General features: G+C 35.4%; 1 protein-coding gene across 20 annotated transcripts in view; it reads right to left on the bottom strand.

Annotated features, from left to right (window-relative positions):
• Positions 1-13,250, bottom strand: part of SCEL (sciellin) — a 301,081-nt gene that overhangs the window by 214,573 nt on the left and 73,258 nt on the right. The window contains exon 1 of one of the 20 annotated variants that reach the window (XM_038569813.1): positions 32-180. The exons of the other annotated variants lie outside the window; for them this stretch is intronic. The gene's annotated coding sequence lies outside the window, so the exon portion shown is untranslated. Of the gene's footprint in view, positions 1-31; positions 181-13,250 lie in introns of those variants that run through there. 20 annotated transcript variants of the gene reach the window in all.

Below are 13,250 nucleotides of genomic sequence, written 5' to 3'. Positions count from 1 at the left end.
CTTCCGTGGAGACAGCCTGAGAGCTGCTTACCAGTCCCAGAGGAAGAGGCTGATGTAATGGTGCTATAACCTTCAGGTCACAGAGCTGCAGAGAACAGCCCAAGGGACCGTTGGCAAGGATGATATTGCTTTCATCTGGTCTCATGTGGAAATACGTTAAGTGCAGAATCAGAGCTCAAATGGTTGCCTGCAGAGGAACTGGACAACCTGGGTTTTGTTATCTGCTGAGGCCTGTGTGATGGCATAATGGTACCTTTCATGGGGCCTTCGGGAAGACTCTGGGAAAGAGCTGTGGACTGGGATTTGGGAATATAGCCTCATATTACTTGTCACCACTTCCCAGGGTCCCACTTGGCCTCTTTCTAATCCCTTTGTCCCTGCCCTAGGCCAGGTCCTCACTGTCCTTCCCGCAGTCATTTAAAGCCTCCTAAATTATTTTCCTGCATCCAGTCTCTCATCTTCTCAACCCATCCTTCAGAAATTAATTTTTCAAGGTTACATCTATTCTTTTAATACAAAAGCAATAGCTGTCTATAATAGAAAAGATATTCAATATAAAAAAGCAAAAAATTAAAAATCACTCATAATTTCACTTTTATTTTTTAACAGATATGAAATGACAAGTGAAACTCCTCCTTTACTTTTCTCCTGCCTCTTCAGCCCCAATTGCAATAGCCACCATCAAGAGATCATTTTATATTCTTCCAGGCTTTATTTTATGATTGTAGGAACATATATTCTTGTAGGGTTTTCTCCCCAGATGAAAATAGAATCAGGCTATGAATATGGTTTTCAATGTGCTTTCTGATTTACTTGTAATAAATACTTTTCCAAGTCAGTACATGTGAATCTACTTCTCTTAACTGCTATACGAATTTCCTTTAATGAATATTCTGTAATTGGTTTAACCATTTTCTTATTGATGGACAGTTCCCCAATTTTGGGCTAGTAAAGAACACTGCAATGAGCATTCTTAGACATATAATTATATTTTATAAATGTAATTAAGCTAATATTTCTGTAGACTAGATCCCTAAAGTGGAATTTCTCATAAAATTGCTGGGTCAAAGGTAATGCAAATTTTAATTTTGATTGAGAATTCCAATTTGCCTCACAAAAAGCTATACCCTTCAACACGACCAACGCAAGAGTGCCTGTTTTTCCTCGCCAAGCATGGATGTTATTAACCTTCTTGAGATGTTGCCTATCAAGTGGGCTAATAATACATCTAGTTATTATTTTTCATCTGTTTATTACTGAAATGTATCATTTTTCCACAGTTTTATTGGACGTTTATATTCCATCTTTCATTAATTTCCTGTTCGTATTCTTTGTCAATTTTGTATTTGGTTGGGATGCCTGGGTGGTTCCACGCTGAGCGTCTGCCTTCGGCTCAGGGCATGATCCCAGGTCCAGAGATCAAGTCCCACATTGGGCTCCCTGTGAGGAGCCTGCTTCTCCCTCTGTCTATGTCTCTGCCTCTCTCTGTGTCTCTCATGAATAAATAAATAAAATCTTTTTTAAAATTGTATGTGGCTAATTGTCCTTTTCTTTTTATTACCATTAGGAAAATATTCTGGATATTAATATTTTGTCTTTACATATGTTATATATATTTTTCTCCCAATCTGTCACTTGTTTTAACTTTATTTTCATCTTTTCAAATATTAGTTGTCTTATTTTTTTAATATTTATTTATTTATTTATTTATTTATTTGAGAGGGAGAGAGCACGAGCAGGGGGAGGAGCAGAGGAAGAGGAAGAAGCAGTCTCCTTGCTCAGCAGGGGGGCTCCATTCCAGGACGCCAGAATCATGACCAAAGCTGAAGGCAGATGCTTAACTGACTGAGCCACCCAGGCGCCCCAAGTTGTTTCACTTTCAATATTCTATTTTTTTCTGTGGTTTCTAGGTTTTATATTATGCTGAGAAAGTTCTTCCTCATCCTACATGTATAAACCCATTTCAATTCCTTTTCTTCTAGTATTTAGTCTTGAGTTTCTTTTTTCAGTGTCTAGGTCTTTAATCTATTTGGAATTTACTTGTCTAAAAGGTGTGGTATAGAGATCTAACTAGGTCCTAAATATTTTAACATCATTTGAAATAATCCTTTTGCCTAACATTTTTGAAGTTTCATAATTATTCTACTATATTCTCAGATGTGTTAGTGGATGTTTTTAATATAGACATAGTGTGTGTTTGTGTGTAGTTGATGCCTATATGTTTTAATGTCTGTAGGCAAGTTTCCTATATTACAGACTTCATTCAAAAGGTAGCAAAAGGTCTGTGTCTATAGGGCATGAAACGGTAAATGAAATTATGCTGAAGAAACTCTGAGTTACTTTTAAAAGATGATGCTATCCCAAAGTACACAGATGTATGCTTTTTAATTAGTTCTTTCAAAATATTGCAAAATATATAGTTTAAATTAATGTGTAAAAACAGCATTGCAGAAAGTATTCCTTTTTTTTCAATATTATCTTAGAGTCCAGTTTAAAAAAATGCTTTTTTAAAGAGTAGACAATTTTCTGTCATTTCTCTAAGCTGAGAGTAAATTATTGCAACCACATTTTACAGTCCATGTCATGACATAGCTTCAATTAGGAAACAATTTATTCTGTCCAGTGAGACAGAATAAATGGCTCACAGTGGCAGTCCATTTTGCCATTGCCAGGTCTCCAGTCCAACAGAAATAGAATTTTTTCACAGATGGGTAGTTCTCAAGAGACCAAGTCTCTGGAATCTTCCCTCAGAGTCTGCATTTTTAAAAATCCTTGTTTCAACTTAGAAGAAAGAATTTTTATACTAAGCCTTGTTCTTACGAGTAGCAAATTATAGACATTTTTTAAAATATAGTATTTAATAACCTAGAAAGTGCTAGCATGAAGGATATCACCAATGGGGAGAAGCTGAAGGCATAAAGTACTAACAAACCCTAACACTTCTTCAGCTTTACTGAATGTTCCTTCCACTGTTGCTGAAGCCAGATATTCTAGAAGGAAAGGAAGCATGGGAATAGGGTGAAATAGGAGTTGGGAAAGAGATTTTTTCCCAACTCTTCCATTCCTGTACTATTGTTACACTGTATAAATATCTTCACAAGGAGAATGAATGGAAATATATATACAAACCACTGAATTATTAATGTTCTTCACACTGTGAAGTTAAGTGAGAAAATGTTTCTTAAATTAGCTTGACACGAAGATGTGGATTATGTCATCGACCAGGATGCTTTTTAGCTCCTGAAGAATGTATGGGAAAGGTAGAATTCAGTTTGAGAAAAGGGTTTGTCATATTGTTCTTAAAGAATGTAACATCAATTGAAATCAGTGACTAACTCTACCAAACCCCAAAAAAGATACAGATTAAGTGCTCCCAAGTGAGTTATTAGTATCTGTCTGCACATCTGAGCATCTGCTTCTTCAAATTGATAGAGATAATTAAGCCAGGCATAATTTGCATCTTGAGTATATAATTATTCTTTATCTTCGCCAAGGACTAAGATCATGCCATTATTATTAAAATTGCCTTCTTGTCCTTTAAGGACTAAATTGGCTATCTTGCTCTGTGCCCATGTCTACATGTAATTGTCTTAATCCCTCCATAAAGGCCAGCACTATGCTTTACTCATTTGTATATCCCTTACATATCCCATACACCTTTTGAAATTGCTTATAGTATATTGCCTTGTAAACAGTAGGCATTCAGTAAACATTGTAGGCGTACTATATGAATCGTCAAGTATTTTCTAGAATAGTATGATCTAGGTGTTCATTTTGTCTAATATGATTCATATAAAAAGTTAGTACTGATTTGAAAATGAATATTCACTCTAAAGTTTAAAGATACAATCATCAAATACTTAAAATCCACTATACAAAAAAATAAGAGTTTGTAGATATACATTGTGAATCAATTAAGTCTCGGATTTTTTGGATTGATAACAACTCCTGTACAACATATCAAAAGAAGGAAATGCACATCTAACTCCTTAAACATTTACCTTACTATTTCTGCTACACATTAAGGATTTAATAGTTACGCTACTAGATGTGTTCTTATGCATATTTCTTTAAATGCACCTCAAAATTAAGCAGGAAGCAATACGTCAAACACTTCAAAGATAATTGAAATATTAATCAGGCCAATTTGTCTGATATAGATACTCAAATGGCCCACCTTAGGACCTGTTTTGTGATTCCATCTTTTTGCCTTTAGCAGGGTTCTGGAGAGAATTTCCAGGAAAGGGACTGACAAGATTTAAAAAGAATGTAGGGTTTGGGCAGCCCGGGTGGCTCAGTGGTTTGGCGCCGTCTTCAGCCCAGGGCGTGATCCTGAAGACCCTGGATCAAGTCCCATGTCAGGCTCCCTGCACGGAGCCTGCTTCTCCCTCTGCCTGTGTCTCTGCCTCTCTCTCTCTCTCTCTCTGTCTCTCATGAATAAATAAATAAAATCTTTTAAAAAAGTAAAAAATAAAAATATAGGGTTCAAGACAAAAGGGCTGAGTTAGAAACATAATATCCATTCTGGACTAGAGTATAGAAAAGGAAATCATGGCAAGAATTTGTCATACACCAAAAGCAAACACAGTAAGAGGGCTGGGGTCAGGATGGTGGTTGAAAGGGTGCTTTCAAGGGATATGATACTCAATTTAGACTCATTCCAGACCCTATTATCAGCTACATTTGAGCCCAGTGATATACTGTTGCCTTGGACAGGATACATTCAGAGACTGGGTAAGAGAGAAGCCTGCTACAGAAAGATCCCCTGTACTTACAGCTGAATGGGGCTGGGATTGGTAGAAATGGACCAGGACATTAAATTCATTAATGGACTAGTGTCCCCTCGCTACTATCACACTCACACTCACTGACCATCTTCTCAGAATAATTTAGTATTGTGTAAGTAAGCACAATTCTATTCTTTAAATTTATTTTTATTGGAGTTCAATTTTCCAACATATAGCATAACACCAGTTGTAAGCACAATTCTAGTATGCTGTTTTAAAAATCTTCATTTTGGGGACACCTGGGTGGCTCAGTGGTTGAGCATCTGCCTTTGGCTCAGGTGGTGATCCCAGGGTCCTGGGATTGAGTTCCGCATCAGGCTCCCTGCAGGGAGCCTGCTTCTCCCTCTGCTTATGTCTCTGCCTCTCTCTGTGTCTCTCTCATAAATAAATAAATAAATAAAATCTTCAATAAATAAATAAATAAATAAATAAATAAATAAATAAATAAAACAAATCTTTATCTTGAATAGTGATGATCATTATCATCTTCATCTTTTGGAGATAGTAAGAGTTGATGGGGATAAACATGGAGTATAGGTGGAAATAGAAAAATGTTTAAAAGCACTTGTAAAACTGATTTTATTGTTCTTTTTTTTTTTTTTTTTTATGATAGTCACAGAGAGAGAGAGAGAGAGAGAGAGAGGCAGAGACATAAGCAGGCTCCATGCACCGGGAGCCTGACGTGGGATTCGATCCTGGGTCTCCAGGATCGCGCCCTGGGCCAAAGGCAGGCGCCAAACCGCTGCGCCACCCAGGGATCCCTGATTTTATTGTTCTTAATGTCTATCATATTTATTAAACAAGTATATGAAACAAATAACAGTATAACACTGCCCTTGGGGCCTGTGCTATGAAATTACTTTTCTGTGAGCTACTTTATTTGAAGACATATACACCACTTTTTACACTTCATGCAAGAGATTATCTGAGATAGGATAAAGAGGATTCCATTTAACACCAAATTTCCTTCCATCTGGTGTTGTAACTAAGTACCACAAACTAGGATTTGGAACAAAGACCTTGGAATTGGGAATCAAAAATTAATATTGTGGTAAAACACCCTAAGTCAAAGCCAGAAATCTGAATCAGCATATTCAGTAGAATAAAGAGTGTAAATGATGAGGAAAACAGAAAAGACAAAAGTAGATTCAGAGCCTAAAATGGAGTAAATTTCCAAGCAAGCATTCATTATCACATTGTTTCTAGATCAAAATACCAGGGCAACATATAAATGCCAGTGTTATATTAAGAAGGTCTTTGGACTCTCATTTGTTACAGAGGATTGATTCTAAGACCAAGGATTCTCGGTGAGAGATGGCTGACAGGCAGGTTTACAACAACAGATTACCATCCCCTTTTTAGACACAGGCTAGCTAGTTAGCTCTGAAATAGTCTAAATAGTTAATGAACTTGAAACTAAAAAAAAAAAAAATTTTTTTACTCCAAAGCATTTTATGAAAGCATACTTAAAAAGCATTTAGTAAAGTCTTGCTTCTGTTTAATCCAATCTTATTTCCCACCACTCTGCAACATGAATCCACTACACTCACCTCTCCCAAACATGCCTTGTGCCCTCCTGTCTATACACTTTTTTGCTAGTTCTTCCTGCAATCCAATTAATGTCCTCTATCATACCTCTATTTATGCAAGCATTCCACGTCCAATAAGATTAACTCAAATCCCACACTTTATGAGGTCTTTTTTATTGATCCCAACTTGAAATGATTTCTCATACCTCCAAATTCTCACACCAGTCACTGGACCCTTCACATAGATTGTCTTACAATATTAATTTTATTTCCTGTTCCTATAATTAACTGGATTGCTAGCTCTTTGAGGAAGCAGTGACTGTATGTTATCACCTCTGGATTCCTATTGTACATTAAAATACTTGATTAATATTTACTGAATGGAACTTGAAGTCAGAGGCCTTGTTTTAGTATATGTATCTCTGTATTTCTCCAGCCCCAGCACATGCCTTGCTATATAAAGCCAAACAATTCAAAATGGTACTGAGTACTAGCTCTGATTGGTTAAAATACAAAACACAAAAATACAAATTTTTCTTTCTTTCTTTCTTTCTTTTCTTTCTTTCTTTCTTTCTTTCTTTCTTTCTTTCTTTCTTTCTTTCTTTCTTTCTTTTTCTTTCTTTCTTTTGCCAGTACATTTCATCTTTTCCAAACAACATTTTATTGCTATAATTTGGAAATTCTCTAACAAATGTAATTAGAACAAAACTATAGAACTACAGAGGAAAAAATACAAATCACATTCTAATGATTTTTTTTCTTACTTTCCAAGTTATACATAATCATTATTTAAAAATTAGAAATTGGAGAAACACAAAAAGAAAAATGTATATATACACATATTTTAAATCACTTAAAATACTACTACCCAAAGATAGCCATTATTAAAGTTTCTGATGCCTAATCTTTCCTCACTAGAATTATTTTACATTGCTTATATCCCTAGGTCTTTCTAAATAAAATTACCCTACCCATACCCTTCTACCATATGAAACTTACCACACCAGCCCATTACCCCAGCTGCAGGTAGATATCTACCTAAATATATATCTCAACAGGTTGTCCAGAAACAAATCTAGTTCAATAAAATAAGCCAAGCAATAGGCTCTATCTTGAGAATTTAAACCAAAAGCAATTAGCAATAGGATCTGAAACCAAAAGGTCATGAATTAGAGGAACCATACTGTGCTATGGGCAAATTAAATTTACAAGGTACAGATGAATATGAATATGCCAGTTTAAAGTGCAACAGAAAGAAGCTGGGAGGCATAGTCTGAGTCATGTTCAAGGGGAACATTGGAGGGAAGGCTCTGAACTCTGATTGCCTAGAGCCTTCTTAAATCCAGAACTATCTCTCACTCCAGACTCCATCATGATGTCAGCTCTGTAGCGAAGGCCTTGGACTCTTGGCTACCCAGGGGAATTTCCTTTAATATTTCTTATGTAGCCCATCAATGAGGTCTCTTTTCTTAGGCTAGCTTGAATGTTTTAAGAATGAAATGAACGGCTTTCCTAGATATTTTCATAACTATGTATACCTTTTCAAAACAGTATATATACTGCTGAAAGCCTGCTATTGACACAGTGATATGCTGTATTGATGTGCGTATTCATTACAAATGGTTTCATGACATTTCATTGTGTCATAATCTGCTTAACCTATACTCTATTACTAGATATTGGATATTGTTTTCAATTTTTCCCTGATTTAAATTATTCCTCAGTTAGTACTCTTGGCATAAATTATATTTTCTGGGGTACCTGGGTGACTCAGTGGTTGAGTGTCTGCCTTTGTCTCAGGTCATGATCCTGGGGTCCTGGGATTGAGTCCTATATCAGGCTCCCTTCAGGGAGCCTGCTTCTTCCCTCTGCCTATGTCTCTCCCTCTCTCTTTGTGTGTTTCTCATGAATAAATAAACAAAATCTTTTTAAAAAAATTTTTTTAAATAAAATAATTGTATTTTTCAGTCACAGGAATATGCTGTTCATATGATATAACTTATTAATAGGGTCATTAAAATTCTATTCTTGTAGTTCTATGCTGTCAAATACAGATAAAAATAAGCAAATTACAGTTTGGAGACAATTATTATTGCAACTGAATTCTATAAGTAGTATCCTAAAACAGGGATTCTTAAGGTGAGAATTCAGGAATAGGCTTCAGGGTATTTATGATCCCTAAAATTCTATGCAAACATTTGTGTTCATGTATATATTTGCATCTTTCCTTAAACATATTGATAACTTTAACAAATTATCAATATATGTATACAATGAACAATGATTATATAAATCCAAATTAAATTAACATAATGCATCTAATATGCTCAGCACTATACTTAACAAATATTAAACTTGAAATAAATATTAATTAGTATGATTAATAACAGTTGTGCACATCAAATATTCAGTTTCCTTCTATGTTTTTTTTAATTGCTATCCCCGGATGACACTTAATCATTAAATATATACCCACTAAAATGGTGGATATGAAATGGACATGAAATAAATTCACTGAAATGGTGATTTTTATACATTCACAAATTAAACAAAACTTGCTGATTTATGCCTAGACTCATATTATGCAACTGTAACATTCTTATTACTTATGAAAAGAGAGCAATTTATTTTCTGCTTGATAAGGTAAGTGATGGGACATCACAAGAAGTGATGTGAATAACATTGATTTTCTCATCCATTTGAGGTTTGTCAAATAGTGTTGTCAGTGTATTATTTTCTTCAGAAGTCACCGCAGCTCTACTTAACCTCAAGTCTTTATTAGTTTGCTTATGGTCTTTTCCTTTCTCTTAAGAGAGAATATATGTCACCAAGATAAAATAATCATCTACAAAAATTTTGATTTTTTAATGTTTAAATCACCTGAAAAAAATTCATCAGTGTATGCATATAGCTTCACATGACATTTTTAATGATGATATTGATAGTGACTTTTCTCAAAACTGAGTTATAGTTTCTGTTTGATAACATAATATTTGACCACTCATTTTTAAATGTTCCTGCATATCTTAGTAACATATGGTCCACAATTTTATTCTGGATTATTGTTATAACCAAAAATGCACAACCAATTCACAGGGAAAGTGAAATTTCCTTCTGGGAGCTCCTAGGGACAATCTTATTCACCCTGTCAAGGTTTCCCTGTTAAGAAATGCTATGGAACCATTTGTTCAATGACTACATACTGATCATGAAGAGGGGAGAGGAACATAATCACATTTCCCCCACAAAATATAAATGAAGAACTGAAAACTGATCTCAGCTCCCCATCCGTAAAATGATATGAATACCTACTTTACAGATTTGTTTAATTATTAAATAAAACATTTACATAAATCATTTAATTAGCCTACAATCTAGCACAAATAAAGTGTTCAGTGTTTGTTGTGTCTGAAATTGAATTAGCCACCCTAAGGAAGCTGAGTGCTGCTTCCAGTTCAGCTCAAAGCTTATGAAATGTCCCCAAAATTTGTGACAAACTTCACAGAGGTAATTTCTATTTATAAAATACTCAGAAAAAGATGGGAAAAAATATCAATTCCTCCACCCCCAAAAGTGAGTTTTCTACTCACATTCATCCACAGTATCGAACACAAGTGACCTAAAGAGAACCCCCCAAAATGATGTGCTTTGTGTTATTTCTAACATAATCTAAGATTGAATATAATAGATTATATTTATTTATATTAACCAGATGGTGTTAAGAAATAAAAGGCAATATAAATATCATCTAAGTTTTAAATAAAAGGAGAAAAAGGATTTTTAAATGAGCTACAAGAACAAACACAAAAGAGACTTGATTTTGAAGAATGAGATTAATGAACTCTATTAACCAGACAGAGAGGAGTATTGGCAGCCAGGTGCTGGAACTAGTTCATACTTGCTTGCAAGAGCCAACTGTTAAATTTTCAGGAATTTTGCAAGCTAATTGTTAAAAGGTGGCCATTATTAAAAAGTTAAATTACATAAACTTGTATTCTTAAAAATTATATTAAATTGAAAGGTAATAAATACTCAAACACTTTCTAATTATTTTACTAGATGTTAGGATTATCTATTCTCTTGAGATTATTTATGTCTATTATATCTATATGCAGAAATACTATATACAATTGTGCATTATTATGCATCTCTAACTCCATGTTCAATGGTGGCCTAGCGGTAGCTTAAAATCATTCATCATGGGAATATTTATACAATGGAAATCAGCAAATGTCACAAATTAGGGCTTTTTCTTCTTCTTTTTTTTCCTCAAAGAACCAGTTGTTAAACATTTTCCAGCACAACACTGAGTATTGGTCTCTTTTTGCTTTCAGAAAGACATAAAGTCTGAACAACTCCTGGCTTTGGGAAAGAAATGGGTCTCTCTCTTTTTTTTTTTTTTAAGATTTCAATTCATTTATTTATTTGAGAGAGAGAGAGCATATGAACAGGGGGCAGGAGCAGAGGGAGAAGGATAAGCAGACTCCCTGCTGAACAAGGAGCCCAATGTGGGACTCCATCTCAGGACTCCGAGATCATGGCCTAAACCAACTAAGCCACCCAGGTGACCAAGAGATAGGTCTTCATACCTTTGTTGGAAGACAATTCTCCAAGTGTCTCTCACAATTCCATACCCTTTGTGAAACAATCCTTGTTTCAAGGATTTTTGTATAGCAAACAGCCCTGAAAGTTATAGATATGCCTGTTGTACATTATTTAAAAAAATTCAGGTTCCCTAAGCTCAGGGTTGCTTTCCTATAATTCAAACCACTGCTGTGAAGACATCTATCTGAGCCATTACACCTGTGTCATTTCAGGGGCCCTTGGAAGCAAAGGGAACTGACAAAAACATACTGATACTCAGACTGTGGCTGTGCTATTCTAACATTACTCTCAGTCCCAAATTCTCTTGTCTTCTGCCAGCCTCCATCAGGCTGTGTGCAGGTGTACCTGTTCATTTGCTAAAAGGTAAACTCTTGGGTCCTCCAGAGTTCTTGATAATCCTTATCTAAAAGACTAATCTAGGGTTGACTGGGTGGCTCAATAGGTTAAGCTCCTGCCTTCAGCTCAGGTCATGATCCCAGGGTCCTGGGATGAAGTCCCCACATCAGGCTCCCTGCTCAGATGGGAGCCTGCTTCTCCCTCTCCCTTGGCCCCTCCTCCTACTCATGTTCTCTCTCTCTCAAATAAATTTTTAATTAAATAAATAAAAGAGTCATCTAACAGTGCTACAAAGGGATTTTTTTTTTTAAAGGGATTTTTTTCCTTTTTATTTCTAAGTGTTTTCTTAAATGCAGTTTCAAGGATTTTAGTTGCTATATACTTCCCTAGCCCCTTCTCTACTTGTCAGAATCTTCATATTCTCTCAATTCCAAACAAGGTTCCTTCTATTTCTCATCCATGGCACAAGCAAAAAAGTCTATTCTCAAGAGAATGACAGAAAAGTATTAAGACAGAGAAAAAATAATAGAAGGAAAAAGCAATATCTTTCTTTTTTTAAGATTTTATTTATTTATTCATGACAGACACAGAGAGAGAGAGGTAGAGACACAGGCAGAGGGAAAAAACAGGCTCTGTGTAGGGAGCCTGACTTGGGACTCGATCCCAGGTCTCCAGGATCACACCTCGGGTTGAAGGCGGCACTAAACCACTGGGCCACCGGGGCTGCCCTATCTTTCCTTTTCAATAGTGAAAATTCAGTTTAATATGCCAGTGAAAAGTTTAAAAATCTGAAGACTGTTAGAAAAACTAAGGAATTATTTTTAAAACCTGCTTTACAAAAATGGCAGCTGATAACAGAATAATAAATAAAGTCACTTAGGGAAAATAGTGCCTGATGGTTCTAAGAAAGTATGACTATAATACATTTATTACTGTTATTATCATCTTAAGATACTATACCCATTTTAGAAATAGCCAAGTTTTTAAACAACACAAAGTTTTATTTTGAAGTTGATCATGATAATTTAGAAGGAGCGCCCTCTTAGCCAACCTGAGGATGTATGAAGTCATCCTCCTTAGTTATTCTGACAGGCTCTGGGCACTAGAGGCCACTGCGAAGATCATCAGATGAAGATTTGTGAAACTTCTATATCACTGAAGCAATGCCTGATACAGGTGGCACATGCTTGGAGTATTGCCAGCACTGCTCCTAAAAAATTTTACCTATTCACAAAGAAATGGATTTACAGACTATCACCTCTAATAGTATATTCTAATATAAAACGTCTTTATCTTTTTTGAGTGAGTGACCATGTCTTATTTCTCAAAAACAAATGACAAAGTCATAGCAATAGAAAAATAATCCATTATATTTCAACATAAAGTTAAAGTAGACATTATTTTTCTAAATCACACCCTTTACACTTTTTACCATTACAGATCTGCGAGCTTTAGAATTAATTAGCACTTGGAAATCACAGCAAATTTTTCATCATCTAAAAATAGTCAAGAATAGCAGGAAAATTACTGTTGTGTCAAACAAGAGGATTTTTTAAATAAAGTTATGTTGATTGGTAGTTGATTTTATCATTCTTTCTTTCTTATATCTCATTAAACTGGACTCAAAATATAGTATTTTAAATTAACCTAACCAGAATATGTTGCCCATATTTCACCATATAACACCCACCTATAGGATAGAATTAAGACACATTAATAGTAACAACCCATATTTCTACTGACTTTGTCCCTCAAGCTACAATTTTGGATCCCCAGATTCTCTCAAAATCCCTGCAATTTTACCTGGGAGTCTCCAGGAGCAGATCCATTGCCTCTACTACCTGCACAAGAGCAGTCACAGAGACTGTATGCACAGGATCCAGTCTTAATGATGCTAAATGTGAAGAGCTTTCTAGAAACCTCCATATGCCAAAGCATGCTGTGGCCCCTCCAGAGAAGGGAGAATGCATCTCTTCCTTTTTGACTTCATGCC

The sequence above is a fragment of the Canis lupus genome, chromosome 22 (genome assembly GCF_011100685.1).
Source record: "Canis lupus familiaris isolate Mischka breed German Shepherd chromosome 22, alternate assembly UU_Cfam_GSD_1.0, whole genome shotgun sequence".
Classification (NCBI taxonomy): domain Eukaryota; kingdom Metazoa; phylum Chordata; class Mammalia; order Carnivora; family Canidae; genus Canis; species Canis lupus.
This window is presented reverse-complemented; position numbering and strand designations above follow the sequence as displayed.